Genomic DNA, 12,396 nt, shown 5'->3' with positions numbered 1-12,396 from the left:
TTCATAAGCTACTTGGCCCACTTTGCGTACAATATTATAAGGCCCAATATATCGGGGGCTAAGCTTGCCCTTCTGGCCAAACCTCATCACACCCTTCATTGGCGACATTTTTAGAAATACCCAGTCACTGACTTGGAATTCTAAGTTTCGTCGACGGTTGTCTGCATAAGACTTCGGGCTGCTCTGGGCTGTCAACAACCGATCTCGAATAAGCTTAATCTTTTCAACTGCTTGCTGGATTAATTCTGGGCCTATTAATTATGTTTCCCCTACTTCAAACCATCTGATTGGCGATCTACATTTCCGCCCATATAAAGCTTCATACAGAGCCATCTGAATGTTATAATGATAGTTGTTGTTATATGCAAATTCAATAAGTGGTGGATGTTCATCCCAATTGCCTCCAAAATCTAGAATACATGCCCGCAACATATCCTCCAAGGTCTGAATAGTGCGTTCGGCTTGCCCATCAGTTTGTGGGTGAAATGTTGTGCTGAGTCTCACTCGAGTACCCAAACCCTCTTGAAAGGACTTCCAGAATTTAGTTGTAAATTGTGCTTCTATGTCAGTAATAATAGACACAGGGACACCATGAAGCCGCACTACTTCCTTAAGGTACAACTTTGCATAACCTTCTGCTACATAGGTAGTCCTGACTGGTAGAAAATGAGCCGACTTCGTGAGTCTATCAAAAATTACCTATATGGAGTCATATTTGCGTCGAGAACAAGGAAAGCCTACAATGAAATCCATGTTAATTACTTCCCATTTTCAAGTTGGGATTTCCATAGCTTGCAATAACCCTCCTGGCTTCTGATGTTCAACCTTCACTTGTTGACAATTGGGACACTGGGCTACAAATTCTACTATATCCTTTTTCATTCCATCCCACCAATACCTTGACTTGATATTATGGTACATTTTGGTTGCCCCTGGATGAATAGAATAACGGGAGTAATGAGCTTCTTCCAAAATCTGATGACGTAATCCTGCAACATTCGGGACACACAATCTGCCTCGGTACCTGAGAACCCCATCTACGAAAATCTCAAATGGTGACTTCTCCTTCTGAAGAAGTATATCTCTGTAGTGGTTTAACTTGGGATCCTTACATTGGCACTTTTTCACATCCATATCTAGAGATGAGACAGCTGGGTTATGGACAGTGACTCTTGTATTGCCCGAGTCCATTAAACGAACTCCTAAGCTAGCTAGCTGGTGGAGCTCATGGACTAATTCTTTCTTCTCAAGGTGGACATCACATAGACTTCCCATTGATTTGCGGCTAAGTGCATCAGCCACTACATTCGCTTTTCTAGGATGATTTAAAATACTCACATCATAATCTTTCAATAGTTCTAACCACTGCCTCTGCCGTAGATTTAACTCCTTCTGCTTGAAAATATATTAGAGACTCTTGTGATCTGTATAAATATCAACATATACACCGTACAAGTAATGTCTCCACATTTTTAGCGCATGAATAACCGCAGCCGATTCAAGATCATGGGTCGGGTAATTCTTTTCATGCTTCCGCAACTACCGGGAAGCATAGGTAATGAATTTACCGCGCTGCATCAACACATAGCCCAATCCGACGCCGAAGGCATCACAATAAAAAACATAACCATCTGGTCCTTCTGGAAGTGTCAGGACTGGAGTAGAAGTTAATTTGTTTTTCAATTCCTGGAAGCTGCGTTCACAAGCATCAGTCCTTTTGGAATCTTGCTGGTTTATGAGTTAGCTTCGTTAATGGTGCTGAAATAGAAGAAAACCCTTCCACAAATCTTCTGTAATAGCCTGCTAACCCCAGAAAGCTTCGAACCTCTATAGGGGTTATAGGCCTTGGCCAAGCCTTCACAGCCTCAATTTTCTGAATATCTACTCGAATGCCATCAGTTGAGATAATATGGCCCAGAAAAGTTACAGAATTCAGCTAGAACTCACATTTTGAAAATTTAGCAAACAATTCACAAGCCCGAAGAATCCCAAGGACAGTACGCAAATGGTCTACATGCTCCACTTCTGACCGAGAATATAGTAGAATATCGTCAATAAACACTATCACAAATAGATCTAGAAAAGGCCTGAATACATTATTCATCAAATTCATGAACACTACCGGTGTGTTAGTTAACCCCAATGACATCACCCGAAATTCATAATGGCCATATCTGGTTCTGAAAGCCGTTTTCGGAATGTCTTTTTCTCTAACCCTGACTTGATTGTACCCTGATCTCAGATCTATCTTGGAAAACCACTTGGCACCCTATAATTGATTGAACAAATCATCGATTCTCGGAAGCGGATATTTGTTCTTTATTGTCACCTTGTTCAGCTGCCTATAGTTAATGTACATTCGTAGAGAGCCGTCTTTCTTTCTTTCTTACAAACAAGACAGGTTCTCCCCATGGTGACGAGCTAGGCCTAATAAATTCCTTCTCGAACAAATCTTTCAGTTGTGCCTTTAGCTCTTTCAATTCTATAGGAGCCATTCTGTAAGGAGGTATGGATATAGGTTTAGCATCCGACAGCACATCAATAGAAAAATCAATCTCCCGCTCCGATGGAAGGCCTAGAAGTTCATCTGGAAATACATCCGGAAATTCATTTACTACCGAGACGGATTGAAGAGTTGGTGGCTTTGCTTTAGTGTCATGAACTCAGACTAAATGATAAATATAGCCTTTAGCGATCATTTTCCTCACTTTGAGGTAGGAAATAAACCTACCCCTTGGAGATGTTGTGTTACCTTTCCATTCAAGTACGGGTTCTCCTGGAAATTGGAATTGAACCATCTTTGTTCTGCAATCCACATTAGCATAAAAAGAGGCCAACCATCCATGCCCATGATCCATCAAAATCTAGCATTTCTAGCTCAATCAAATCACCTATAGTCTGACGATTACATACCACAATCACACAATTTCTATATGCTTGCCTAGCTATTACTGGGTCACCAACAGGAGTGGATACCTCAAAAGGCTTTATTGGCTCGGGTTTCACCCCAATATGATCAGCGATATATGGAGTAATATATGATAAGTTAGAACCCGGATCAATCAATGTATAAACATCATGGGAGAATATGGATAGTAAAGCTGTAACTACATCTGGAGAGGACTCAAGATCCTGGCGTCCGGCTAAAGCATAAATACGGGGCTGGGTGCCACCTGAACTGGATTCTCCCCCTCGGCCTGCTGAAGTCTGGGGAGTCTGCCCTACCGGGTGTACGGACGAGGAAGATCCAGCTACTGATCCTGTGGGCTGGGCCCCAACTCTACCGCCCATCTACGGACAATCGCGCATCATATGCCCAACCTGACCACAGGCATAACAAGTATCTGAACCTCGACGACACTTACCTGAATGTAATCTACCGCACTAGCTGCATTGTGGAACCGGTGGTCTCCTCCGACTATGATCACCTCCAAACTGGGAACCCGAAACTCTCGATCTCTCACCCTGTCCTGAATAAATGGGGCGGTCAGCCCTCCTGCTCGCAAGTTGAGGAGGTGCACTAGTCGCGGACTGTCCTGAGTATCCAGAAAATGGCTGACTCTAACCCCCTCTGTACTCGTTACCAGCACCCACAGATCTGGCTCTCTTACTATGCCCTCTATCTATGTTACGCTCGCCCCGGTGCGGCTGCTATTGCTCCTCTAAGCTCTGGGCATGGGCCTGAATTCAAGAAATGTCCATCCCCTCCTATAGTGAGGCTGTCAAGTAGTCTTTGAACAAATGTGGTCCTAAGCCACTCACATATCGATGTACTCTATCTCCCATGTCAGCAACCATAGTCGGGGCATACCTAGCCAATGAATTAAAGTGAAGGCTGTACTCTCGGGCACTCATGTTCCCTTGCTTAAGATTCAAGAATTTATCGGCTCTGGCCCGACGGACCTCGGGTGGAAAATAATGACGGATAAAGCATTCACGAACTCTTGCCAAAATGGGGGAGGCACATTTTCCCCTCTTGAAGAAATTAAATTGTTGTACCATAGAATCGCTACATCCCGCAACCTATAAGATGTCAACTCCACTGACTCGGTATCCGAAGCATGGATGATCCTCAACTTCCTCAATATCTCATCTATAAAGCCTTGCGGGTCTTCATCCGGCTTTAACCTAAAAAATTCTGGAGGATTTAAACTCATAAAATCACGGGCCCTTGCACTAACCGCCTGATCACCTGGGCCCGTACTCTATCGTTGAGCCTGAGCGACAACTAACTGAATCAATAACTTAATAGCCTCGGTCATCTGTTGACCCAAAGCACCAAGTGGAGGAACTAGAGGCATAAGAGCTGGAGTAGAGACCCCTTCTTGTTATTCTAAAATAGGCTGAGTGTGGGAGGTATGGGATGGAGCCTCATTATCGGATTCGCCTTCTTCTATATTCGTTAGTGGCTCCCTTTCCATCCGCCTTTCTATCGTAGTCTTGCCCTTCTGGGCGGCTATGGCTTTCCTCTTTACCGGTATCGCTGAAATCATAACGCACAATAAGCGAAAGCGAAATCTTATACTATAACTCTATCGCACGATCTATTGAAGAAGAAAGACGATCGTTATTCCTAAATGCCCTGCAGCCTCTTGTTTATAAGTGCGGCGCGCTTCACACCTATAAACAAGACTCTACTGGACACGGCTCATAGACACACCCTAGAATGGAACTGCTCTGATACCACTTTTGTCACGACCCAACTAGGGCCATGACGGGTACCCAGAGCTGGATATCGAGCACCCCTCACAATTCTGTCTATCATACCCAACCTGGCCATATCATTCTCAAGGCAAAACTCTTCATAAGACAGTCATTAACACTTACAAAATATATATATATATATATATATATATATAGACAAAAGATACCCTGGTGTATTCATGAGACGCCTACTACCCATGCATACGCATCTACGAGCCTCTACTGAAGTACTGAGATATAAGGACGGGACAGGACCCCGTCATACCCAAATATATACACAAAATAATGCATCAATAAGCTGCACCTCCAGAGTAGTGGAGTGTTCCTATGTAAGATGATAGCTCCTAAGAATTCGAGCCATCTCCCTCTCTACCTGTGGGCATGAACACATCGTCCATAAAAAGAAAGGACGTCAGTACGAACAATGTACTGAGTATGTAAGGCATACACAATAACATGATAGAGAGATGCAGGAGTATGAGATAAAGGGGTAACCTGTAACTGATTGCCTCTGAAAGCGGGATTATGTATGCTAACTTAGATAATAAACAACATCATATCATATAAGCATATATAATTGCCCGACCATATAGGTAGGTGTGATCATCATTAGCCCGCGTCCGAGCCTCCCCCGTCCCCGGTAAACTGTCACGACCCGACTAGGGGCCATGACGGGTACCCGAGGCTGACTACTGAGCACCACTCATTCTATTACTCATCATACTTATCCTGCGTTCATTCGTTATTCTCATGCTTATATTCATAGGAAAATCATTTCCATTTGAAACATAACTACCTGTATGTACATAAGCCCTTCGACTATCAAAATAATACATATTTATACAATGGGAAATTGGGAGACCATACTACCCATACATACGTATCTATGAGCCTCTACTAGAGTACTAGACATATGGACAGGACAGGACCCCGTCGTGCCCAAAACATATATGTACACAAAATAATAAATCAATGGCACCTCCGGAACAATGAAGTGCCGTCAAAGTCTGCTAGTAGCTCCTATGAATCTGGGTCGCTTCCCTGTCTACCTGTGGGCATGAACACATCGTCCAAAGAAAACGGACAGTACGAGCAATGTACTAAGTATGTAAGGCGTGGATAATAACATGATAAGAGCATGAGGAATAGCATAAGATAAAAGAACTGTTCATTTCTCATAATACTTTTTAAACATTCGTCATACGTACTTACCCCTTTATTCTCCTAGAGATACACTTGTTACATCCACATGCTTACATATGCAATAACTTACAATGCAGTACAGCCACGTACCCGGCCAAATAGGCTCGGTACTATCCGTACTCGGCCCGTCCAGGACTCAATATCACCCGTACTCGGCCCTCCCGGGACTCGATAGTATCTCTACTCGGCCCTTTCGGGACTCGATGCTATCCGTACTCGGCCTTTCCGGGACTTGATGCTATCCGTACTCGGCCCTTATGGGACTCGATGCTATCTGTAACTGAGCAGTGGGAGTGCTATGCATACATACATACATATACATAAAAATACATAAATGAAATAAACATCATCCTTAGCATTACCATACATCTATCATAAAGCATACATTAGAACATTGAAGGCAACTATGGCGATGTCGGGGTGACATGAGGTCGTGGACCCCCGATTACATTATGGAGTGATCATAATCATCATATCCTACCTTGAAGGGACTAACGTTTTAAGGTGAGTGTACACTAGAAAAAGCATCAATGGAACCATACTTAGAATCATTAACTTCATGGGCATCATATCTCACTTTAGGATTCTTTAGACTTAAACTCATCATCATCATCCATTATCATACTCATGTCTTTTCTCTTTTCTTTATCTTATACATATGTAGCTCCTTATAGTCATAGACTTATAATTTCCGTTATGTAGGAAGATCATGGAAAAATGGGAAGATTCATGCCATAGGAGTCATGCCATAGAAGGAAAGAATTAGCCTTACATACCTTTTCGTTTAGCTATTCTATCGCTTGCTTGTTCTCCTTCAACGCTCACGTTGTTACCTTCAAGAGAGTTCGCATTAACATTAGCTAATCGACCACATGAACATGCTTAACTAAAGCTAGGGAAAATTGGGCAGCATTTCCTTTATTTACACAACTTTCTTCATATTACATCTCAACTCCCAAACATCTATAATTATATTCACAACATCATAAGCAACAATCTTCATACACCCACATTACCCACATTTCCCAATTTCACTTCAATTCATCCATAATCATGGTCATAGTACACTAGTACGTTTTCTCACATATAATACCTATCCCATGTCCTAAATGTCATTTATAACATAATCATAATCATAATACCTTAAGAATCATGACTTATTCCAAGCTACTACTCAAAATCTCATTATTCTCATCTTTGTGACCCATTTTCCATCTCCTTTCATAATCTAAGTCTTTTAACCTCTCATTACCTTAAACAATATGGGATTATCATAAAACTCACCTTAGATAGTGTAAGAATAAGCCTTGAGTGGAAATACTCCTCTTGCACCAAAACCCCAGTTCACTTCCATTGGAATTCCTTGGCTTGGATGAACTTCAATGAGTTTCTTACACTTGATTTTGTTGGTTTGATGAAGCTGATCACAAATCTCTCTTTGAGTTCTTGTGGATGAAGAGTGGAGAGCTCTCTAGAATGTTCTTGAAGTGTAAAGTGAGGAAATGAAATGAATTAAATGGAATGGGGTCCTTATATTAATTTTAAAAGCTGTCCCGACCAGATTCTACGGACCAACATACGGTCCGTATAAATTATAGCAACCATTTGTCTGGCCGTAGATTTGGCCCAGTGAGGTTGGCAATCTGGGCTGAATATACGACCAGACATACGGCCAGTATATTTTATACGGCCAGTATGTTGGGCCGTATAATGCCCGTCGGGCAATTATACGATACGAACGACGAAGCATCGACCAGATCGACGGGGTGTCGATCTGACCGTCGAAGTCGTGAAATTTCCAGTGAGCAACTTTCGTTTCCTTTCATTCTACGGTGAGAAGGACGGTCCGTCGAACTGATCGACGGAGCGTCGATCTGCTCCGATGGAACATCTTTGCGCTAATCAATTCTACGGTACAATCGACGAAGCGTCGACCCGTCGATGGTGCAAAGAACGATCGTCGAACCCCTCTTTCACAGAACTACAGTGAAGTTTTATTTTGACGAACTTTCCTCCCTTGCCTTAAATATCTTTGTTATCTTAATTAGAACCAGTAAGTATCCCTTTTTACTCGTAGGGACGTCTTATACACCTTAACTTACGTTAGTCTATTCACCGCTCAGCAACCCGTAATTTCGAGGTGTAACATGCCATTGGTGCAAGATCTCATAGACAGGATAAACAAGGCAAGCTGGTTGACCAAGTTAGACCTTAGGTCTAGGTATTGGCAGGTTAGGATAGCATAAGGAAACGAGTCAACAACAACTTGTGTAACTAGATGTGGTCTGATAATTTCCTTAAAATGCCATTTGGGTTGACTAATGCCCAGACAACTTTATGTAATTTAATGACTGATGTCTTGTTTGAGTATCTTGATGAGTTCATAGTAGTGTACTTAGGCGATATTGTCATTTACAGTCGCTCTCTTGATGAACATATAGAATATTTGAGCAAGGTACTATCTTGTCTGCAAGAGTACAAGATCTATGTTAAGATGGAAAAGTGTGAGTTTTCCCAGTAGGAAATCAAATTCCTTCGACACTTGGTGAGTTAGAACCAAGAGTGGATGGACCCTAAGAAGGTGCAGGTCATTGTTGACTGGCAAGCCCAAGTAGCGTGAAAGATTGAGGTCGTCCTTATGTTTCGTAAATTACTATCGCAAATTTATAGCTGGTTATTCAAAGAATGATGCCCCGTTGATAGACTTATTTAAGAAAAATACTCAGTGGGTTTGGTCCGTAAGGTGTGATGGTGTATTTAATTTGTTGAAGGAGGTTATTGCTTCGAAGCCTATATTGCAGCTCCCTGACTTTGAATTGCCATTTGAAGTGCACATAGACCCATCCGACAAAGCTGTTGGTTGTTTTAGCCCAAAAGGTCACCTAGTGGCATTTGAAAGAGAAACATGAATGATGTGGAGCAGAGGTATTACACTCATGAGAAGGAAATGGTGGTTGTTGTTCATTGCTTGTAGGTGTTGAGATGATGTGGTATCAATAATAGTTCAAGAGCTTAAATAAAGTTTTGATGATTGACAAACTATCTACAAGTGACAATCAAGTATAAGAAAAAATGGATGAAGACATACAAGAACCAGATCCTTAACGGATCTCCAAAAGGAACTGTTAATGCAAGCACTACTAAAGAGGAACTGTTAAGAGGAACCAGTCCTTTAACTATTTGAAGAAGTTGTTACGTGCAGACTTGGAGAATTGGATGTTTGACTCATTCTAATTCTACAAGGAATTGGAGTTCGAGATATGGAAAGATTACATAATTGAACACATGAAATTAGCTTAGAAATAGGAGAAGTAAATTGTATGTGCGTGAAGAAGGTAATCCATGCCCAACAAAGATTGGTTTTGTACAATTAATGGAACCAAGTCTTGGATGGATTTGGAGAATTGAAGGCAGCCAATACAAAAATCATAAGGTTTTTGTGTGCTTTTGTAGATAATCTGATAGATTAATAAAAGTTGGTTGTTGACTCGTCAATCTGTGTTGTTTGTTCATTCATTACTGTTCTGAAATAATTCTAAGCCCCTAAACGTTGTGTGCGAGTAGGCCATACGTATCTACAAAACACAAGATATCAGAAAGTTATTAAATTGTGTGAGGTGTTGATGCATTTTCATTACATTTAATTAGCCCATAAAGTCTTGAACGATTACTTAGGGGTTTGTCAACGAGACTTATTGAGTACCCTGTTGGTGGTACATAGCATGCTTGGGTCTCTATACTTAGTGTGTCATGTGTTGAGCCTGTAGGTAATTAGTTATAGTTAGAGATTGTTTATCCAATTGGTACTCTTTATTTTGCTTATTAGACATTTAACGAATCTTTGAGATAACTAGAAATAGTGTTTAAATTAATATTCCATCCTATATGGAAATTCAATAGCAATTATCAGACAAAACAAGATTCGTTTGACGGGTAATATCAGTTGGATGCCAATCACGTCACACCCGGTGTGGAGGCGTGACGGGATTCCGCCTGGACTATCCAATATATTAAAAATGTGCAATGTCATCTATGATCCTTTTTATAGTAGTGTAGCATTCCTAGCTAATAGGGTGGTGTTAGACCGTCATATTAGACAATGAAATTTAAATCAAATATATCAATAGGACATGCCTATTGATGTGTTTTATTGATAATAAAAAGCAATGTACAGAAAAATACAAAAAAGCCAAAAGTAAAGAAAAAACAGAAAGAAGAAGAAAGAAAAATCATAGTACTCAAGAATGCAAGTAGCTAAAAAATGATGTAGCATTGCAACTGAATTTGGCATCTGTCTGCAGCTTCAATTCCTTGATGCATCACTGTTGTCCATACTGTAATTTGTTGGTGTTCTAGTAGTATTCTCAGAAACCATATACCAACTGCTATCCTTGTAATCATCAACATCCTATCTTCAAGGTTCTAGTTTTGATATTTGGATACTGACGTTTATCCAAGTTTAGCAGGTTCCTACCTTGTGAAGGCAGACCTGAGTACTGTCTGTATTCCACTGATCCCAACAGTATAGCCTGATTAGCAATGTAGTCAGCTAACCTGTTTCTATCTCTTATAACATGCTGGAACTTCACCTCACACAGTTTTTGCAACTCTTTAATGTCTTCAACAAAACAATCAGTTGCCATTGAACTTCCCACCTGCCTTCTATAATGTTTTTCATCACTATGGAGTCAGTTTTTATCAGAACTTGATGTATATTATTTGCCACACAGTGATATATAGCCACCTTAATAGCCACAACTTTAGCTTCAATGTTAGTGGTTTCATGAATCTCAATCCCTTCTGCATACATCAAATCTCTTGAAGAATTCCTCAAGCAATATCCGTATGAGCTTCTCCTAAGATTTCCTCTACTTGCACCATCTGTATTGCACTTGATAATACCATCTGGAGGTGGAGTCTAATGAATGAATTGATAACTCATTCTAGGCTTGAACTCTTCCAAATAATGAATCATTGAGGGTAGATTAGATGGAATATCCTCCATGTTTGATGTATTTCTTCTTTTCCATAATGTCCACATGATGATTGCATGAACTGCATGAATTATAGGCTTCAGAATGGGCCTGCAATCCTTTTTCCACTAATTTGTTATCATGTATGGAATGTGCTGTCCTACCAAATGAACACCTGCAAAATTAGCAAACATTCTCCACAATTTTGAGGTTGTAGAAGAGGTTAGAAAAAGGTGTGATAATGTCTCCTGATGTGGTTCTATACAACAAAAGCATTTAAATGGTAGTTGAATCCCTCTTCTGCACAAAATATCATCAACTAGCATTCTGCACTTCCATGCTGTCCAAAGTGTCAATGAGAACTTGAAAGGAAGATATTTCCTCCACATCTAGTTGTATATATTCATCTTCACCTCTCTATGTCTCACATATTCCCATGCACTTTTAATTGAGAATTTTCCACTCTTCTCTAACAACCACCAACTTCTATCCAATTCTGTTGTTGAATCAGGAGGAGTATTATTATTCACCACATGCTGCACATATTCTTTTGGTAAATATTGTCTCAATACTTGAGCATTCCAACCTTCTGAATTCGCAAACTGGTTCACTTCTATCTCATCCTCAACACTGACTTCAGGTAGTACATGGTATAATGCTCTAAGATTAGTCCAGTTGTCAAACCAAAAACTAGAGTCACCTCATTTTTACTTGCCACCAAATTTGATGTTCAACCAGCTCCCTTACTAACATCAGCTTTCTTCAAATAGGTGATGCACCTTTTGCTTGTGTAATTACAGAATGAAGATTTTTACAGTATTTGTTGATCATAAACGCACTCCAAAGTGAAGGATAGAAAGGACTTTTAATCAGATTCACCCACTGTCCGGAAGCTTTTTCATATCTAGCTATCACTTTCAACATTAACTTCACTGACTGTTGCTCAGCAGACAAAGAATTGTATCATCTGCATATGATAGATAGTTGATTCTTGGACTCCATTTAGGCATACCAAACTCCACAAAATTTGTTTTTTCATATAATGCATTCAACCCCCTAGATAAAGCCTCAACAGCCAAAATGAAAAGAGTAGGTGACAAAAGGGTCACTTTGGTCATTAGTAGACGTCGTCTTTTATTACATAGGGGATAGGGAAAGGGGAAATGGGGAAATAGGGAAGGGAATTACACGTGGGAATTCGAACCCTCACCAACAAGGTGAAAGTTTAAGTGGCTAACTAACTGAGCGGATGTGATGCTACTCATAACACAAATTTCAAATTAGTTACACTTATAGAAAATAGATTCAGATTTTGCTGCTATATTCTCTACATTTGTCCTACGAAAATATCTCATTCTAGCATAACCAATGTCTATGATGGTTAACTATTTTCACCTACTATGGATATAATTCCATTTCCACATTCCAGCGCGGTACAACTTCGGTGATGCCTTGTTAATAGCTTCACGACTGGTATGTTGAACAACTGCATCAAATCATCCTTGATTCTGATTCT

The sequence above is a fragment of the Lycium barbarum genome, chromosome 7, assembly GCF_019175385.1.
Source record: "Lycium barbarum isolate Lr01 chromosome 7, ASM1917538v2, whole genome shotgun sequence".
Lineage (NCBI taxonomy): Eukaryota > Viridiplantae > Streptophyta > Magnoliopsida > Solanales > Solanaceae > Lycium > Lycium barbarum.
The sequence above is the reverse complement of the archived record's forward strand: the minus strand, read 5'-3'. Positions refer to the sequence as shown.